Source organism: Lissotriton vulgaris, chromosome 1_1 (assembly GCF_964263255.1).
Source record: "Lissotriton vulgaris chromosome 1_1, aLisVul1.2, whole genome shotgun sequence".
NCBI lineage: Eukaryota > Metazoa > Chordata > Amphibia > Caudata > Salamandridae > Lissotriton > Lissotriton vulgaris.
This window is the reverse complement of record NC_141685.1, coordinates 802,424,856-802,446,081: the sequence shown is the minus strand read 5'-3', so window position 1 is coordinate 802,446,081 and position 21,226 is coordinate 802,424,856. Positions and strand designations below refer to the sequence as shown.

Here is a 21,226-nt window from a genome sequence, read left to right as displayed (position 1 = left end):
GCCTCACCACAGTGGCAACAGTGACAACGAGTCCATTGCTGATCGGAGTTCGGACGAAGACCCTCCTTAAGTGAGCCCTGAAGTGAGCCTTTGGTGCAAAGAAACGAAGAGGGGTAGCAAAAGCCACCTGTAAGCTAAAATGTCTGATCCGAGTGTCTCTGGGAGATCCCGCTGTGGGTGTCTCAAAACCTGTTGTAAGATATGCTTGTGTAGTGTAGCTATGCTAATAGTAATGTGGATAGGACTAACAGTTTTCCTACCTTTTATGATAAGTAAGAATCCTAACTTGTCCCCTACTGAACCCGAAGTAGTAGATGTAGGAGTTGTACCGACTGCAGAAACACCACGAAGACTAGAAAGACGCGACAAAGGAGTAGGACTGACACACACACGACCTGATTTAGAAGCACCAGATGAGGATGGACTACACTTTCACAAAATGAAGAACAGGACGCACTTAAATGTTTTTGCTAACTTGTTAGTGCATTATGTAGAAGCTATGGAAATAGAGGACTGTTATGTCTGCATGAAGCTGCCAACTTCAGTGGCTGAAGGCGTGACATACCACCATCTACCTTTGACCTATGGAATATCCTGTAGTATATTAGCTAGCTTGTTCTATAGAAGCTCCTTGCAGTACTATTATTCAAATGAGGACGTAGTATTTTCTGAACTTCCCATTAGAAGACATTTGAACCGTGTACATACTACAAGTGACGTGACCCGCTATATGGGAGAATATTTCCTGACTATAGGTAACATAGACTTAGATCAAGCAAAAGAAGACAATCTGACCTGTTCTCTGCAAGAGCAGGAAAAGATGTTTATAAAGATGGCAGATAGAAGGAGAGAAAAGTTTCAGAAGAAGGCAAATGACGAGAAGGAAAGAGTTCCTAGGTGGGCTGAGCACATGGATAACACCTCAGAAGGCGAAGCCAGTCCTGCCTTGTTGCTGGATTTTGAAGGAAAAGGGAAACTTTGTATCCATAGGGAAAAGACAGAGTACTATAACAATGTATTCATCGGTTCCAGCGAGTGTGAACATAATTATAAGGTAATCGGAGGTTGGGGTTTCAAAAATGGGTCAGAACCTGTGTTTCCCGGAATATATTATATATGTGGGAACAAGGCTTATTTCAAATTGCCAGATCACTGGTATGGAAGCTGCTACTTTGGCATTGTTTTCCCGAAAATATACCATGTGAGCAATGCAGCTGGAAGCGATGATGAAACTAATGGCTTAGTGCGTAGTAGACGCGAAAGTGTAGGCGAAATTGTAGGTGATATTTTTAGTGCACTGATACCTGGAATGGGGGTAGTTCTGAATACCCATAGAATCTGCAAATTGTCTACAGTAGTGGACCGGTTATCAACGGACACTGCTGCTGGTTTCCTGCTGGTCAATACTGAAATGGTTGCGATCAGATCAATGGTTTTACAAAACCGTCTTGCCCTTGACACCCTATTAGCAAAAGAGGGCGGAGTCTGTAGAATGCTGAGAGCGCAACATTGTTGCACCTACATTCCTGATAAGAGTATCGAATTAAAACAATATGTGAGGAACATAACTAATTTGGAAAAGGAACTCAAACCATTGGAGGTTGACAGTGCCTGGACGAGACTGACTGGAGGTCTCTCCTCTATAGGTAGTTGGTTTACTAATCTAGGTAGAAATATTTTGTGGAAAATACTGATGCCAATAGTCATAATAGGTGTGATTGTATTGATCATTTTTATCTGCTGCAAATGTCAGAAGTGTAAAAAGAAATACACAGTAAATCCGAGGGGGGTGAAAAGAAACATTGATGAGTTAGAATTAGAAGAGCTGAAGAGTGCAATTTATAAAAAGGCGAAAAATCACCACTCTCATAGGGAAGCTGAAAGAAAACTAAACAATAAGTTTGTTGAAATCGAAATGGACGATATGAATGAATGAGAAAAGTTGGCATCTGTTTCCTTCATGTAGTGATGATAGTAAATATCATCAAAGAGGGGATTGATGGAGCAAGGATTCGCACGCATAGCGCCTTGCTCGTATGCAAAACCCTTGTCTATAATTGCATAATAATATTAACACCATTGTTCGTCATTTGTAAAGTGTTTTCCCCTACACGCGGGTGTCCCTAGGATGCTTGCTTGTTTGTCTTTTCACGTACTAACGAAGCTTGCACTGAAAATGGCTGCTTTGCCGCAAATTCAGTCTGCGCATGCGTCGGTCATACCCATGTGATGTGACGCACTCGCATTCTGGAGGGATTCTGTGCTCATGCGCATTGATGCTAAATATGGCCGCTTGTCTCTCACCACGCTCTCTGCTTACTGCAGCAGCTTTTAGCCTATCTATTCTTTCGCATTAATCCTTAATGCTATAGTTATTATAAAAGTAAGGGTTGGTTATCTTTTATCATGGTATACAGTGCGATCATTTTTATGTATGATTCTAATTTGTCTTCGCTTACTTTTCATGTACCGCGTCTTTGGGCTGGGGTAAATCATGAGCGGAGCCATGCTTGAAGCTCTGCTGGGCACCGTCACCTGACCAGAGAAAGTTCCAACTGCGCAGAAGCTAAACCTAGCCAGCTGGCATCTGAAGCACAATGCGCCTGGGAACATCGCTGGGAATACGGAGTCTCACCTTGAAAGAAGCAATACTGTTGCTACCTATTGAAAACTGTCCTGTACTGCTGTATTCTATGCATGGGAACGTGAACCTGAGGGGCGGGTATTCAAAATTGCATATTTAATCATGTGAAACTGAATTCTAGGAGGTGGTAAAGACCGCACCACCTCTCCTGACCAATCACAATGTGGGAAACTGTCACTTGCAACATTAATGGGTGGTCTAAGGGTCCCCAAACTGTATAACTACCCTAGTTTAGCTTAGGAAAATTGTCCGACTTGTCCGAGTAGCAGACCTGTCACTGACCCTACGATCTCAATAGGTGTTCAACCTGAAAAGTGCTGCGGAGCACTTTGTCCTTACTTTCCACAAACTCCCAAGGGGTGGAAAATCCTAAGTGCTGGCGAAGCACTTTGCTGGGAAATTAGAAAATCCAATCAGGGTTTCTGGCGGATTACTTGCAGGAGGGGGTAACGCAGGCGTTGCTGTCCGAAGCTGTGGGTGTTGGTCGTACCCTGGGAGGCCCAGTCCTTGATCCGAACCTGAGGGGTATCCTGTCCTTATTCTCCGTGAGCTGTACCTGCTCACAGTATGGCATTCCTTTTCTGAGGGTCCCTGTCCCCGTCTTCCCAACTGACCCGTGGCCAGGGTTGGTCTTCAATCTGAATTAGGTAAATATAGATTGTGGGTTTGCGTATCTCTTTTTCTCTCTCTCTCTCTTTCTCTCTCTTGCCTGATCTGTTAGAGCATTTTTTACCTGTGTTATTGCCTTATTGCCATTGAACTTATATGTGCCTGAATTTTAGTTGGTTCCTTCTCTCCCCCTCTCCTTTAGAAATTCATTGATTTTATAAACCATAGCATGTTCCCGTTTTTCCCTTTCCTTTAGTGGTTTGCAGTGAGCTTAGCAAGAATATTCTGAACACTTAGGTTAAGTACATGTTCTAAGTCCCATCCCATTCCTATGTTCTAGTATAACGTTGCAGTGAATAGTATGTGCTAAAACTTCTCCCTGTAGTTTCCCATATATCCTAAATGGTCATATTTTTTGTGCAAAGTTACCTTTTGGTACTGATTTTGATGTTTGATATATTACTCTGTGTATCGCTTATTATTTTGGCTTCTTCACTTTGAAATCTTATATAAAAACTCGAACTTAATCAGGTGTCTGTGGTCATTTTACAAAACTGTGAAAGTATTTTAAGGATTTTAAGGTGTATTGGATGTTAGGCCTGTCTACTTTTCTTTAACAGCTCCAGGTCCGTCAAGGAATTGCGCCTGTGGTAAGTCGGGTGCATGGTAAGCAGAGGTAAATCCAAACTTGATTACTCCTAGCAGCGTGCAGGAGGAGAAATCCTCACCCAGTTTCACCCAAACGAAATTAATGTGTTCTTCACGCCAAGGGCCCAGTGCGTGTTAGAGAATTGGTATCCCGGGTGACCTGGGGAAAACTGCGCGCTCTAGCAAAATCACGCTGCAGTTTGTCTTCCGTCATTTGCCGCCGCCCCATGAGGAAGAAGCACGTTTGCTTCGAAACGCGTAGGGGGACTAATTTGCCGGCTTTGTGAAGCAGATGCCCAAATAAAAACGGTTGTGAAACCTGTCCGGTGTGAGAGTGGCGTTCCTGAGATCAGAGGCACCTTGGCATGATTTGTTACGCGGCGGCCTCAGCCGTGGGGAATGCACCGCCCAGCTACTGAAAATGGGTCTGCGTGGTTGTTAACCTTCAGCCACATGCGGTACACAGGACTCAGAAAAAGTACATCTGCACCATTGATCTGGGGCCCACTGGAGGGCTGTGTAAAATATAACTTAAAGGCAGCATTAACATTTTGGCATTTTTGACGAACCCCACTGGAGGGGAGTGATTTAAAACTACAGCGACCAGTATGCCTCACTGGAGAGAGCATACAATTGAGGTGAAATCACGCTGCAGTTTGTCTTCCGTCATTTGCCGCCGCCCCATGAGGAAGAAGCACGTTTGCTTCGAAACGCGTAGGGGGACTAATTTGCCGGCTTTGTGAAGCAGATGCCCAAATAAAAACGGTTGTGAAACCTGTCCGGTGTGAGAGTGGCGTTCCTGAGATCAGAGGCACCTTGGCATGATTTGTTACGCGGCGGCCTCAGCCGCGGGGAATGCACCGCCCAGCTACTGAAAATGGGTCTGCGTGGTTGTTAACCTTCAGCCACATGCGGTACACAGGACTCAGAAAAAGTACATCTGCACCATTGATCTGGGGCCCACTGGAGGGCTGTGTAAAATATAACTTAAAGGCAGCATTAACATTTTGGCATTTTTGACGAACCCCACTGGAGGGGAGTGATTTAAAACCACAGCGACCAGTATGCCTCACTGGAGAGAGCATACAATTGAGGTGAAATCACGCTGCAGTTTGTCTTCCGTCATTTGCCGCCGCCCCATGAGGAAGAAGCACGTTTGCTTCGAAACGCGTAGGGGGACTAATTTGCCGGCTTTGTGAAGCAGATGCCCAAATAAAAACGGTTGTGAAACCTGTCCGGTGTGAGAGTGGCGTTCCTGAGATCAGAGGCACCTTGGCATGATATATATATATATATATATATATATATATATATATATATATATATATATATTACCTACTGGCGGTCGCCAGTAGGTATATATAGTTAGGATTTTTTCTCTATGGGATTTTTGAAAATTCTATGTCTAATAACTTTGGCGTTTGTGGACGGAATTGGCTGAAATTTTCAGGAAAATGGAACATTTTGTTTCTGAGCAGCCCCTGACAATTTGGGGGGGTTTCATCAAGGGGGGGCCGAGAAAAAAGGGGGGTCCCAAAACGCGTTTTTCCCATGTTAATTTCCATAGGGCGGTTGGCCTCACTTTTAGCTCGAACGGCTGAATGGATTTGCACGAAACTTGCCAAAATTGTAGGGACTGTTAGCCCGATGTGCCTTTGCTAGGTCTCAATATATGTGCTCCAGTGGATTTTGAGTAATTTAGGTTCAAAAAAAGATATATATCTGGGCGGAGCCTAACCACACATCTGATCTGATTGGCTGTCAGCACTTCATCCAAGAAGTGTTGGCAGCCATCTTGGGACCAATATACATGATAGCACCTCATTAAAAAGCACTGTAGTTACTAGAGGGTTTTAGGACTTTAGTTACATTATAAATCATTTGTTGATGGTACCATACTCGTTTTAGGAATTGTGGTGGGTTCTAAGGTGATTTTACCATGTGAAAAAACCTTCTGCTGTGATATCATGAATATTGTTTGAAAGAAAACTAATATCTCATGATTTTCCCACAGTGGTTTGGAAGGGGATCTATAAGCTAAACTGAAAGCATATTTTCTGTAAATTCACAATAATATTCTCAGTCATGTGAAAATGAAGTCTGACATTCTCAGTAAAACATGTACATCCAACAAGGACAGAGACTGTCAGTTGATTCCTTTGTGTTCTACTGCAGCCTCCTAGAGTGTTCTAAAGAACAACTAGAGCGCTAACAGTCCTACTTATTACAAAGGTATGGCACACCTGAAGCCATCTTGATTGGAATAAAGTGGTAACTCTTAAAACATTTAATTTAAAAAGAAACAACATGAGGGGGTATATTTTGCCATAGAAAGTATGATTAGTGCTGCAGAATGAAAAATTAGGGCACATTTTGAGTGACTTCTCAAATCCTTTTCTATTTCATTAAAACATTCTGACATGCAGTCTCCCAAAATGGCCACCAGAGACAAAAGAGCCCAAATGTAGCCCAAATATCACCCAGATGTAGCCCAAGTATAGCCCAATGACAGAATGTCCCAGAGTGTTCTAAAGAACAACTAGAGCGCTAACAGTCCTACTTATTACAAAGGTATGGCACACCTGAAGCCATCTTGATTGGAATAAAGTGGTAACTCTTAAAACATTTAATTTAAAAAGAAACATGAGGGGGTATATTTAGCCATAGAAAGTATGATTAGTGCTGCAGAATGAAAAATTAGGGCACATTTTGAGTGACTTTTCAAATCCTCTTCTATTTCATTAAAAAATTCTGACATGCAGTCTCCCAAGATGGCCACCAGAGACAAAAGAGCCCAAATGTAGCCCAAATATCAGCCAGATGTAGCCCAACTATAGCCCAATGACAGAATGTCCCAGAGTGTTCTAAAGAACAACTAGAGCGCTAACAGTCCTACTTATTACAAAGGTATGGCACACCTGAAGCCATCTTGATTGGAATAAAGTGGTAACTCTTAAAACATTTAATTTAAAAAGGAACAAAATGAGGGGGTATATTTTGCCATATGAATTATGATTAGTGCTGCAGAAAGAAAAATTAGGGCACATTTTGAGTGACTTCTCAAACCCTCTTCAATTTCATTAAAAAATTCTGACATACAGTCTCCCAAGATGGCCACCAGAGACAAAAGAGCCTAAATGTAGCCCAAATATCACCCAGATGTACCCCAAGTATAGCCCAATGACAGAATGTCCCAGAGTGTTCTAAAGAACAACTAGAGCGCTAACAGTCTTACTCATGACAAAAGTATGGCACACCAGAAGCCATCTTGATTGGAATGAAGTGGTAAGTCTGAAAACACTCAATTTAAAAAGGAACAACATGAGGGGGTTAATTTTGCCATAGAAAGTATGATTAGTGCTTCAGAAAGAAAAATTAGGGATCATTTTGAGTGACTTCTCAAATCCTCTTCTATTTCATTAAAAAAATTCTGACATGCAGACTGAAACATGCACTTTGAATACCAGCAGCAGACGTCCCTGGTGAGCAGTAGCTTTACTACAGTGATCTAATGTGCAACTAGAGTGCTAACATTCAGAATTTATGGCAAATGTGTGACACATCTGAATGCCTTCTTGATGGAACCAAAGTAAACAAGCATTGAAAATGCAATAGATCTCGCCCTAGTTTAAGTTAAAGCCATTCTGTTTGTAATGAGGTGGCTTTTTAGCTTTGCTTTTATTAGTGTTTTTTCAACTTTCATGTAAATAACATGCATCTGTATGCATATAAGTATATGTATGCATGCATTTATGTTTGTATTTATATAGATATACAGATGATATATGTTTATATATGTATGTATATATATATATTCACTGAAAAAACCATAGGTTATAGACCATATATAGTTAGGAATTAGCATTTACAAAACCTTGAAAATTCACTGAAAAAACCATAGGTTATAGACCATATATAGTTAGGAATTAGCATTTACAAAACCTTATTTTACTCACACAAAACCATTGAAATTCCATATATAGTTAGTTGCACTAACTATATATCGCACACCCGCAATCCACAGCTGATGATGTCACATATTACATCATTCATGACATGGTCAGTGACATCACTGATGACATCACTGATGACATCTCAAATGACATCACTGATGACATCACTGATGACAACATCCAGTGACTGTATGTTTCTGTAAAGTTAAAATATGTCTTACATATTGAAGAATGAGTGGATGTATAAGTGTCTGGATGAAGGATTTAGTAGGTGCATGACTGACTGTATGAGTGAGTGATTAAATGTGTCTCACTGAGTGCATGGGTTAGTGACTAAACTGTCTTAATGTGTGCATCATTATGTCTGTTGTTCTGTAAACTGTTGCATGTGTTGATAAGTAGCTATATGAGTAACTATATGGGTTATTGATTGGTTGCCCAAGTATTTGTATGGGAGACTGTGTGTGTGTGTGGGTGGCTGGGAGGTGTATGACTCTGTGCATAGATGTGTGAGCAGTTGATTCACTAGATGTATGGTTTCAAAAGTGCATGTGGAAACAGCTGTATGGGCGGTTGACTGTGTGCATGAGTGTATTGGTGAGTGAATGGATATCTCAGTGCTACATGTCAAAGTAAGTACATATGTAAAACACAGTACATGTGAGAGTTGACATATATAAATAACTGTGCATAAGAGCCAGTGAATGTGTGAGTGGCTGTATGGATCATTGTGAACTTGTATCAGGGATTGTATAAGAGAGTAAATATGTGTTAGTATATGTTTGAATAAGTAAAGTTTGTATAACTGTATAGTTGAGGAAATGGAGGTGTGATTGATTCTTTGCATGACTGACTAGGTGTGTGAGTAACTCCATGGATGAGTGACAGTCTGTGAGTGTCTGTTTACACTGATTGTATCTAAGGTTATATTAGAGTCTGAAGAGGTTCATTGTATTATCACATGAATGATATCATCAGTGATGTGATCAGTAATGTCAAATGAGATGTCATCAGTGATGTCATCAGTGATGTCATTTGAGATGTCATCAGTGATGTCATTTGAGATGTCATCAGTGATGTCATCAGTGATGTCACTGACCATGTCATGAATGATGTAATATGTGACATCATCAGCTGTGGATTGCGGGTGTGCGATATATAGTTAGTGCAACTAACTATATATGGAATTTCAATGGTTTTGTGTGAGTAAAATAAGGTTTTGTAAATGCTAATTCCTAACTATATATGGTCTATAACCTATGGTTTTTTCAGTGAATATATATATATATATATATATTTATTTATTGGTTGGCACATAGGAAAGGATTTTTTGGTTTTTTAATAACTTTTCTAAAAATCTGCACAAAACGTTCCAAAACAAAAAATCATCCACTCTGCATCCTTTTTAGAACATTTTGAGTTAATTGGTCAGGTAGGGGCAAAGATAATGGAAAGGGCAAAGAAGAAGGAGAGTTCCAAATATGTGAATGTTAATTCAATTTGGAAAGACTGCTCACTCGTACCTAAAAAAAAGGCTGAATGCAATAACACAAACTTGGCACAAAGTTAGACTTTTACTCAAGGATTGCGCTTTTGTTGTTCAGTATTTTGGGGGAAATCTGCATTTTAAAAGGTGCTATGGTGGGCATGAAGAGGTTAATCTCGATTGGCCGACAGAGCTTTTTGTCCCGTTGGCCATTTCAACACAGTAGAGCTGTGGCACAAAAAAGGTTCTGATTGACTGGCCACAATACTGGGAGAGAATGCAGCGGCTGTCATTACATGACTCAAGGACTCTGCCCTGAGTCCTGAATTAAAAAGTTGAAAGGGCACATAAAGGGGCAGGGGCAGAGTGAGCACATCCTGACCCATGTGGGGAGGTCCCAAAGAACCCCCGTGTGTTTAAAAAAGTTTTAGAAAGTGCCTGGTACCACAGGATCCCAGCAAGATGTCAAGTGTATGTTTGCAATACTATCACAGACCTTTGGCAGCAAGTGCTCCTACCATGGCACCATGGCCATGTACAAGGACACCTGCATGGGACTGCGGTGCCATGTTAGCGATGCCCATTTCAGTGTCCAGCGGGGTTCAGTGCTTTGGAGCATGGAGCACATGATCAGGCCCAACACACCGCTCCCTCTGATCATGGTCTTTGGGATCAGTCATCTGTAGAAAATGTGCCCACTGCACATGGAGGAAAGACCATGCACAGTGGGGTCAGGCCATCCACATGGGCGAATGCTGTGCACACGGGATAAGGGTGTCCACAGGGAATGGTGCAGCTCTGCATCCTGCCCTTGCAGCATGCCCCTTAAAGCCGTGAGCAATGGGGTTGGGGCCTTTGCAGATGGCAGAATGCAAGGACAATGTATGTCCGGTAAGCTACTTAACCTGTGTACTTTGGAAGAAAATATTTAGACTGATTCCAACCTCAAAGGGCCCATCCGTTGAAGAGTAAAGTTTTCCCTTCACCCAGTTCTGCATCTCTACCAAACATTAACAATAAACATTCCAGAATTGTGCTTTCTTTGATGCTGTTTGCTTGGGTTTTGAGACTGCAGCATCATTCTCTGGATGACCCGTTTACTGATGTCTCCATATGTCCTCATTGCGGTTCAGGAACAGCAATGTAATTTTGAAGGACACGTTTTGAGCGGTCATCGTTTGCCAGAGGCTGAGGGAATGGCCTTCATAACTTTGATGTTCATTCCTTTGCTAGTCTCATGAGCCTTTGCTAATTACATTATTGATCATGGCAGCGGGTCAATATCTGGGTCAGCGACCTTGCCCCAGGAAGGGCTGGTCAATTACCTCACAATATTGACCGCAATTGCTATAAAAAGCTTAACTAGGGACAATGTGATATGTGTCGTCGCTTTCAATATCGTCCATGCTGCTCGTTCACTAGAGTTTGGGAAATTCACACGCTCAGTTTTTTCCGATCTACTGACAACTATTTGTCTCTTCGGTTTATTTTCTGTTGAAGATATGCCATTCAGTTTCTGTGGCAGACACTTTTCTCGAGGAGCAAAGTGTATGCGCTACCTTCAGCACTGGATGAGGAGTTCTCGTAAGGACATGCGTTCTTCTTCCTGCAGTCTTGGGTGTTTAATGGATGATAAACTTTAAAGATACAATAACTTTTAATAGCAAAAAGTACACTGGCGCACACAGTCTCGTCATGGCTGGTGTTTCCAAAAGGGAAAGCAAGGTAGAGGTTTTAGGGCGCCAGTGTGGTGGTGCACAATTGATAAAAAAATTGAAATAAAGATTTGGTCCCAGTTTTACTAGGAAATCACACAGGGTATCGCAGCAAGTTTCTGTGCAGCATTGCCTGTATGGGAGAAAGGAGAACAGTGCCATGTGTACTAAGATGTGGTGCTGTAATGCTCTCTCACTGTCCCAGCACACTTTAAGCTGCCATGCTCCAATGCAGACAATTTTGCACCATAGGGCAAGGGTGTCTGCATTGTGGCAAGAATAGTTTTCATATAGGAAGGAGTTCCTTCTAAAAAAAATGATGGTTTAAGGTGAGGAGAAATAAAAAACATTTCTCCTTGATACACCGGCCTCAAGGAGGCTCGGGATTTTGGTGCAGATTCAGGTTCACAATTCTTTGTAGATAAGAATTTGTGTCACAACCCATGGGTGGTTGGATGGGAGCCCCCATGCACCACCCATGGAATGTCTCATTGATGCAAAGTAACACAAAACGGCACGCTGTCAGGCTTTGCGCGACTTTTGGTTACAATCCAACACAAATCGCGGTTTCTTTTGGATTGTAAATAACAACACAACACTTAGGCCTTGATTATGAATCTGGCGGACCACAGACCGACAGACTCGCTGAGAGACAGCGGTGGAGGTCTCCCGACTGCCCTATTACAACAAGGGCAGTCAGTCACCATTGCCCCGCCACTGCTGCCAGAGAACCGCCGTTCCCTGGCAGTGTTGCTGTGGTCAAGAAGCAATATTATGCTTGGCGGGACCGCCGTGGTCCCTACAAGGCCGCCTTGTGCATCTGCGCCATGTAGATGCACACAGGGGGGGTACAACATGTGTCCCCCCTGTGTGCACGCACACCAGTTCTCGCACAGCATGGACTTTATAGTCCATGCTGTGCAGGAACTGTATTTGGTGTTCCCATTGCGGTGCCCATATTCAGGGCACCGCCGTGGGAACATCAGAAACATCAGAAACTCCTAATCTGGCAGGTGGTTTGACCAAGGCTTCGGCGGTTCGGCGGTGGGGCAGATCCGGCGCTGCACTGCCAAAGTCTTAATCAGGACCTTTGTGTCTGGTTTGCATTCGACCAGTAACACAAGCCTGACACAAAGTCTTTGTAAATCTAGACCGTAGTGTACGTCAAGTGCCTCAACTGACTGAAAATGCTCTCACCATGCCTGATTGCAATTTGCCTCAGATGCAGATTTCACAGAAATCTGCAGGATTCGCAGCCTTAACTAAAGCACAGAAGAGACTCTTAACAATTACCCCACGACCCTGTGACAAGTATAACCTTGGGAACATCTTCAAAGAAAGCAGATCATTGAATTGTATTTTGATGGAAGCTTTTCGATTCACACGTTTTAATTAATATATAAAAAAATATAAAAATATTTTAGAACATTTCATTATACATTACTATTACTACTTCAGTCCTAGAGAATTGGGAGACGTTTTTGTCATCGATCCTGGAAAAACAGAGCCATTTTAAAGCATGGGCAAAGTGGGCAATGGCCACGGCCCCAACTTTTAAGGACCCCCTGGTAATGTGATTTGAAGGGCCAGAAATCCCAATAACAGTGTGAATAAAAAAAGATTATTTTCCCATTTAAGAGGTGGGCAAGCATGGCCTTCCCAATCCTAACCTCTCACTGTGAGGAAGTTGGCAATTAAATTGAAATATCGTCTTTCAATTTCCTGTCTGACTCCCTGCTTCTCCTCACCTCTCCTGCCTCACTCATGTCTCTTTACCTTTCTGTCTCTCTCTACATATCTCTTCTTCTAAATGTAGGTACCCTTCTCTTTAGCTAAACTCTCTCCACTTCACATCTATATAAACTATCTCTCAACCCATCACTACCCCATGTCTGCCTACCTGTTTCTCACGTCTTCTCCTTAGTCTCTACCAGTAGGTGTCTCTCTCTTCATCTCTAACTTTGTAATCCCTGTCTTTATCTCACCTCTATATCTTTCTTTCTCCATCTCTCTATATTTTCCCTTTCTCTATCACTAGCAGTGTCTTGATCAGTCTCTTTTTTTGTCTTGACCATTCTCTACCTCACCTCACCGTCTTCCCATCACTCCTTCCTGTTTATCTCACGCATCTATTTAGCCTTTCTCAAACTCATATTTCTCTTTAGGTCACGTATTTTATTCTCTCCATATCTCTTTACCTCACCACTCTACCTCTCTCCCAGGCCTCTCTAACTCACAATGTTGTACCTCATCTCTCTAACTCATTTCTCTAGCTTCCTCACTACCTCAACTCTCTCTACCAACCTAGAGTTCTCACTAACTTCTCAATTTACCTAAATATTCATTTGATATCTCACTTCCACCTCCTCCTTCTCTTCTTTTTCTACTCCTCGTGAATCGGGGGACCCACGGCCTTGCCCTCTGACTGCGGCCAATAACGAGGAGGAGGAGTGGACTCCGTCTGGGAAACCGACCCACCCTGGTGAGCTGAGAGTATGGGGGAGCAGGGCTGCCACCCCGGGGAGCAACACTGTGTCATTCGATCGCGATCCCTACCCTGCGGAGAGGGTGGCCCTATGATCAGGACAACACTGTAACCAGCAGAGGTTGGTGGCCACAGTGGGAAAAATGAGATCGGCACCTACCAGCCCTGAAGGGTAGCGGCCCCTACCCAGGACAACGGATCTCGAGGACCGGGTAAGAAGAGTCTTAAATACCTTCTCGCCACATCACCCAATGCCTGCAGAATGATAGCCCTAGATTAAGCCACCAGCATCCCCCTATGCACCTACGGCTGATTGCTAAGAGGGCAGAGCGACAGCCAGCTCCATTGGGTGCTTCGAATAGGAGAGACTCTGTGGGATTGTGCTGGGTCTGCACTTGCCCCTCACAACTGTGGGATTACAGTTCTACGGCGCTGGCATATGGGGACCTGTCAGCAACCAGTTATTGCAGGATATAGGGGAAGATGTGGTTGCTGGTCACCTAACTTCACAAGAAACTGCTGATAAGGCCCCGAGTATGGAGAGGATAGCTTTGAGGAACATTTTCAGCACTGTCGGCAGGGCGCCTGTGGATGCACCGACCCCGCGACCCATGTTGAGTCGAGAGACCCCCTTGATTGGCACAATTGATTATCCACGCCGCTATTAGTTGTTTAGAACCTGCACTAGCAAGTGTGGGCCTTGAGAGAGCTCTCCTGGAAACTAAGTCGGTGGCCGGTGACCGGCGCCCACCCCACTTGGACAGTGCCTCTATGAGATTGAGTGGGAGATCCCAGGCTGCCTAGGTAATATACACAGGGAACAAGAAGCCCAGAGGCCGCAGACACACAGCGTAAATAAAACTGTGCTACACATTGACAGGCACCGCGGAGCGTTCTAGAGCCACGGAACAAACTGTTATGGAAATGCAAGCTGAACTATCGACTCTAAAAACAGCTTTCTCTGACCTCACAGCAAAGACCGTGATCCTGGAACAAAGATTCGAAGTTGCAGAGGGACGGACACTCTCGAAGATGTAATCTGCGATTCGTCAGCTTCCCGGAGGGAGCTGAAGGAAGAACTCCAGAACAGTGCCAGAAAACTTGATTAAGAAAGCACTGACGGAGGCCTCCCTGTTTGATCTGTTTATAATTGAGAAGGCACATATTGAGTTGATCCTGACCTCTTTGGCTGGTGCTCCGCCTTGCGAAGATAATAAACTATAGCGACTGTGACTGCATCCTCCGGGAGGTCAGGAAGGTGGGGGATCCCCACTTTGAGAACCATACTATACACATATTCCCTGACTATATGAAACTGGTCCAGCAACAGAAGATATCCTTTGCTGGTGTAAAACAGAAACTGCGGCTATGCAGCTACAGTCCATTTTGCTCTCTCAGGCCAAGCTAAACGTGATGCAGGAGGGCCGCTCACACTTCTTTACTACCCCTGAGGCTGTGTGGGGCTGGCTGGAGGTGCGGGGAGACGGTCACCCTTTGCCTTCAATAAATACAAGCGCCTCAGCCAGAGGCACGCAGCAATCCTGCAAGACCAACAGACGCTGACAATAATACCAAACAATCCTCCCGTTCATCCCAGAGGATAGTGATACGACAGGACGGATTGCTCGACCTGGAGAAGGCCACCTTGGACTTGGATGAGGGGCGCCTGCAACGCTTGGAACTGGCACAATGCAAATTGAGCGCGAGGAAGCCAGGGCACTGGTGGAAGTTGTGACTGCAACCAGCTCAGGATCCAGCACGGAAGAGATGGTGGAAGGCACGCCGCAAACGGACGATTCTTTGCAGCCCGTCATCAGAGCCCTGAATGGACAATGACGACGATGTGGTGGGCGGGGCCATGGGCTAAACATCTGAGAAAGACTGGATGTGGTTGCGTATTGTACCCCTGGACCAAGCAGTGCTAGGGCCTGCACAAAGTAGGGCGGGAGAGGTAATAATTACTGCCATAAGTGGGCCGGCCCCTCCCCTCTTTTGTTCTCATTCTTTTACTTCCCTTCTGTGTCTACACTTCGGCTTTTCTTTAGCTTATTTCCTTTATTTCCCTTCATTGGTGTGAATGTAACTGGTTGAGAGCATGGTGGCGTGCGTGGCGGAGGGGATAGGAGCGCGGGCAGGGTGGCATCTGCTACATCGCAGCGCACCTTATTTCGTCCAGCACCACATTGAGACTGTCTGCGTGGTGTACTGCTGAGAAGACTACAGAATAAGTGTAATTGGGTTCAAGTGCGGTACAATCGAAACATTGCTGAATATGTTATAAATAGTGTTCTGTTATTTACGTAGTATCTCTAGGGTCAGGCACGTCAGGCACATTGAGGAGGCACGAATTGTTCATATAGTATTTACCCAGGGGGTGGAAAAGGGGAGTTGTTATGGTTATAGAAACACTTGTTGGCAGCACTGAAGGCACATGCGAAAAAAATGGCATGAAGTTATCAAAGGACAGATGGTACAGTTTAGAATTGTGACATGGAATGTACGTAGTCTTTCCCTAAACGATATAGAGTACATATCTACCTCTCTTTCCCTAAACGATATAGAGTACATATCTACCTCTCTTTCACTAAACGATATAGAGTACATATCTACCTCTCTTTCACTAAACGATATAGAGGACATATCTACCTCTCTTTCACTAAACGATATAGAGTACATATCTACCTCTCTTTCACTAAACGATATAGAGTACATATCTACCTCTCTTTCACTAAACGATATAGAGGACATATCTACCTCTCTTTCACTAAACGATATAGAGGACATATCTACCTCTCTTTCACTAAACGATATAGAGTACATATCTACCTCTCTTTCACTAAACGATATAGAGTACATATCTACCTCTCTTTCACTAAATGATATAGAGTACATATCTACCTCTCTTTCACTAAACGATATAGAGTACATATCTACCTCTCTTTCACTAAACGATATAGAGAACATATCTACCTCTCTTTCACTAAACGATATAGAGTACATATCTACCTCTCTTTCACTAGACGATATAGAGTACATATCTACCTCTCTTTCACTAAACGATATAGAGTACATATCTACCTCTCTTTCACTAAACGATATAGAGTACATATCTACCTCTCTTTCACTAAACGATATAGAGTACATATCTACCTCTCTTCTGCTAAACGATATAGAGTACATATCTACCTCCGCCGCCATGGTATACACATAGCAATGCTTCAGGAGACACATCTGTCCGAGACAGAGGTAGCTGAGCTTCACAAAAAATGGAGGGGAAAATGTTTGCTACGACATACTCCACATATTCTCGAGGGGTTATTACATAGGTGGCCCCACAGGTACCATCCTGACTCCTTAGCAGCAAAGCAGACATTGAGGGAAGGTATTTCAGGATACATGCAGAACTAGATGGTAGAGAGATATGCCTACTGAATATCTAAGCTCCCACTATAGATGATCGCAACTTTTTCTTGCAATTGGAGGCCATCCTTATGCCATTCGTGGATACGCCAGTGGTGTGAGCTGGGGATTTTAATTGTGTACTACATAGCACATTGGATAGAAACTCCCCAGGATCACCTCTAAGCCAAACATGACGGACGCTCTTTCGGGTGTCATGGACTGCTTGGATTACACAGATACATGGATGCACCCGGGCAGTGAGGGTTACACCTGTTACACTCCCTCATGTAGAGTTTTTGGCAGACTGGATCGCTTCCTGCTTTCAGGTGAGGCTGAGGTGTTGGCGCTCCGAGTACAGGTGTAGGGACGCTAACTCTCAGATTACGCACCGGTGCACTTGGAATGGGGCCCTGGTGCTGCCGTCCTAGAGTTCCGTTATGGAGACTACAACCACAAGGTTAAAGGACAATGACTTTAAAGGGGAAATCAGAGGAGCACTGAGCAACTTCCATGATATAAATTGGGGATCTACTGGTAGAAGGGGAATGGATGGGAAACCCTGAAAATCGAGATGCGCGGAGAATGCTGAAAGAGGGTGGGAACCCTAAGACAACAACTAGAGAAAGGGCTGGCACAGGCAGACAGTGCCCTAGAGAAGCTGGAGAGGATACAGCCTGATGGACCCCTTGCGGTGGAGCAATTACTACACGCCCATTTTAGAGTAGGACAGATATGGGACTGGCTAGATTGCTTGATCTGCCGCGAATATTGTCAGTTGCTCCATCGGGAGAAAAGTCAAGTCATCTATTGGCATGGTTACTTAAGCGCGAGCGACCTCATCTAATTAGCTTCACACTCCGAAAACCAGACGCCAGCTACACCTCCACACAAAATAGGGTTCACTCCCTCCTACATACCCGCCTGTCATCTGTATATAGGGAGGATGCGGAGGCACCCCCTGACACCCAGGTTTACTTTTTAAATTATCTCATACTCCCTAGTGTCACTGATGACCAACATAAGAGGCTTAACACGGAGGACACATTGGAGGCCTTGCAAGAGGCATTTGCTGCAATGGCCTGCTCCAAATCCTGGGGCCTGGATGTTCTCCCCGTAGAATATTTTCAACCATACACAGTCATTTTGCTCCCCCGATTCCTAGAAACTTTACAAGAGGTCAGAAGAGATGGGATCTTACCACCGTCAATGAGGGACGCCCCGATAGTTATGCTCGCTAAGCCAGGGTGGATCCCCTTATCCTGTGATCATAACGGTTATTATCAATGGGAGTAGACACGAAAATATTAGCTAAGGCTGTGTCGGTATACAGTTGGGTAGGGTAATCACACATTTAGTCCATACTAATCAGTGCAGCTTTATGCCGGGCCGTGGCACTCATATAAATCTGCGTAGACTGTCGCACATTTTACTCTCCACAACCAATATAGACCTCAAGGCTGCACCGACTGCGACATAGGCGATTGCTGTCAACTAAGACCTTCAAGCCCAGCGTTTTGAATATTGGACAACTATATGCAGCCTTGCAAACTCCTTACGCGATCATAACATTCTAAAGTGGCCACTCCCTGGGTGATTAACCCCTCGCTTTCCAGTAACATTACAAAAAAGTGCATTTTAGATGTAACTTTTTCATTAAATAAACTCGCGACCAGTGTAAAAAAAATGTCTCTATTAAATCACACCCGCACTTGGGATTTCATAGAAATCATCTATCTTGTTTCAGATTAAAAAAACTTTTCAAACAATGACATGACGGATTTCGATTGTGTAATCCACGTAGCCCAATAAGAAACGCTTGACCAACAATCAAGTAAGTAACATGTATCAAGTGACTCCTTTAAAAGAAGTCCTATTTGACCTCCACACGCTGCTAGACATACTTGTAATATTCTCTTCCAGATTAACGGAAGTAAAGATTCTCAAAAAGGAGCAAAGATAGGATCTGAGTACATGCTGAGCTGAATGTAAGTTGAGAGTCGCTCATATAGATGACTGACAGTATGTTATCCCATTTATGTCTTTCAGATCTTCTTGTTCGGTCCTGAAGAGAATCCCTTGATTCTTAGGGATTCGAAACGCGTCAACCTTATTTTTATGTTTGTATAGACCAATCAATTACAATTATGTACTGTAAAAATTGAAAAGTTTTTGATGGTCTATTTTATGAATAGAACTGAGTTTCTGTATTCTTCCATTGAGTGGATTAGGTATTTCCTGCCAACACAAATAAATACCGTGCAGGGCCTATAATCCAAAAATAAATCCCTGTCAAAAAACACTCCCCCTTTTCCACCACCATTTTTGTTGTCTGTCGTCAATTTTTGTTTATGAGTGAAATTTATTAAGTGTCTAATTTTTGTCTTCCCACTCCGCGGCATTTTTGCCCCCTCCTTTTCTTAAACCTTTGCAACCCTAATACCTGATATCCCTCCCCCCACGTCATTCACAATGAATGTATTAGGCTGAGGCTAAAAGTATACATTCTGTTGTGTGGCAATAGAAAGAAAAAATGCTTTTCCAAAAGAAAAATAAAATAAACAAATTCAGTGAACTTTGAAAATAATCTTGACTGAATAATCTACTTAAACATGGACCTGGAAAACTGGGTGCTCTGACAAACATCATAAAATGCCAGTCACTCAGGCGTTATGAATTCACAATATACAGGACAACTTACAGCATCTTTCAGACAGTATATACCCTGGCTAAAAAGATGGAGGAACATACCAGGGAAGGGGAAAAATGAAAAACAGCAAATCGGAAATATTGTGGGAGGCTTCACACATTAGAGTAAGCAAAATATAAAAAGTCCCATAAGAGACGCAGAAGAAGGGAAATGGAAGGAGAGGGGAAAAGGGAACAAGGAAGGATTCACAACAGTCACAAAAGAAAAGTGAAAGGACCATAGGTAATCAACAATGGGGAGGGGGCGATGACATAAAAAAGAAAATTGTAGGTTCGTAAGGAAAGAAGAAGTAAGTCCAATGTCCTAACTAGTAGGAAGGGAGGGCAGGATAGAGTGGGTCTACAAGGCACAGGAACGAATAAAAAATATAATACATGGCTATATTTTGAACCAGCCCAACTAGGAAAGGGTGGTAAAAAACGAGGAAGCTTTATTCCTTAAATCAATCCCAAGTTCTCTTCGCTTTCTCTAAATGTATCGGCCTGGGAGAAATAGGAACCAATGACATGAGACAAGTCGGGTTCATTCTCAATAGCAAGATAAATGAAATAACAAAAGCCCTGTTGTATTTAGGGCTAGTAAAAACAGCACTGATAAAGGCAGTGAAAGAATTACAAAAGGAAGGGATATGGTTAGTAACAGAAACAGAATTACCCAAAATGGGACACCAATGTGATCCATTTCTGAGTTATTGCGGAGGACTGCTGACTGGGAAATGGGAGATTTGAAAATAGGTATGTAGGCCCTTCTCAAACTGTCCCGGATGAAGAGGGGGTATTTAAGCAAAATCTATTAGGATGCAGCGTCGCCGTAGAGCCTTGGGATATTAACTTGGAACATTAATGGGCTTGGGAGAAGAACAAAATTAGAATGCTTTAAAAAACTAGCCAACACCAATGAGATCATATGTTTTCAAGAAACTTGGCTGTGCGACAAAACACCCATAATCTACAGGTTTGTTCAAGCAAATAGGCCTGCAACAAGGAGTTGGCAGGGATGCCCCGCAGGGGGATTATGACCGTAGTATGCACCAGGATAGCGAGAAAGGTAGAACCCCCTAGAAGTAAAATGAAAATGGCTTGTTGGGTGCAGAGTGCTTCTAATGGACCCTGACCACAAATTTGTTAGTATGGTAATCATAAATGTATATATGCAGGGGGTTAGCCCGGAAAACTATAGATTAGGAATGGGGTGTTTTAAGGAAGACCTGGATTATCTGTGTGACAAATATAATAAAGACATGTTCATAATAATGGGATACTTTTATCACAAAATTCACCCAAAAATGATTTAACCACGCTTCAAAGAGATGTTGGGTACATACAACATAAATGTAGCGAGCTTCCCTGAAACCAAAATGTCAGCACAGGATATTGCACTAGGAAAGTACTTGGCAAGAAAGAATCGGTTCTGTCTGAATGGCAGGATGGAGACTGATCGCCCGGCTAAGCAAATATTTAAAGTTGGCTCACAACCCTGCCTGATTGACTACATTTTTATGTATACCTGGATTTTTGAAAGCATTAAGAGTTTCTCAGTAATACAAGGAGAGGGAAGTGACCATGATCCTCTAAGAA

The 21,226-nt window shown here is 43.2% G+C and overlaps 1 protein-coding gene across 2 annotated transcripts in view; it reads right to left on the bottom strand.

The window, feature by feature from the left end:
- The window catches only part of TNR (tenascin R), a 761,475-nt gene that overhangs the window by 451,010 nt on the left and 289,239 nt on the right, over positions 1-21,226 (bottom strand). The window lies entirely within an intron of this gene.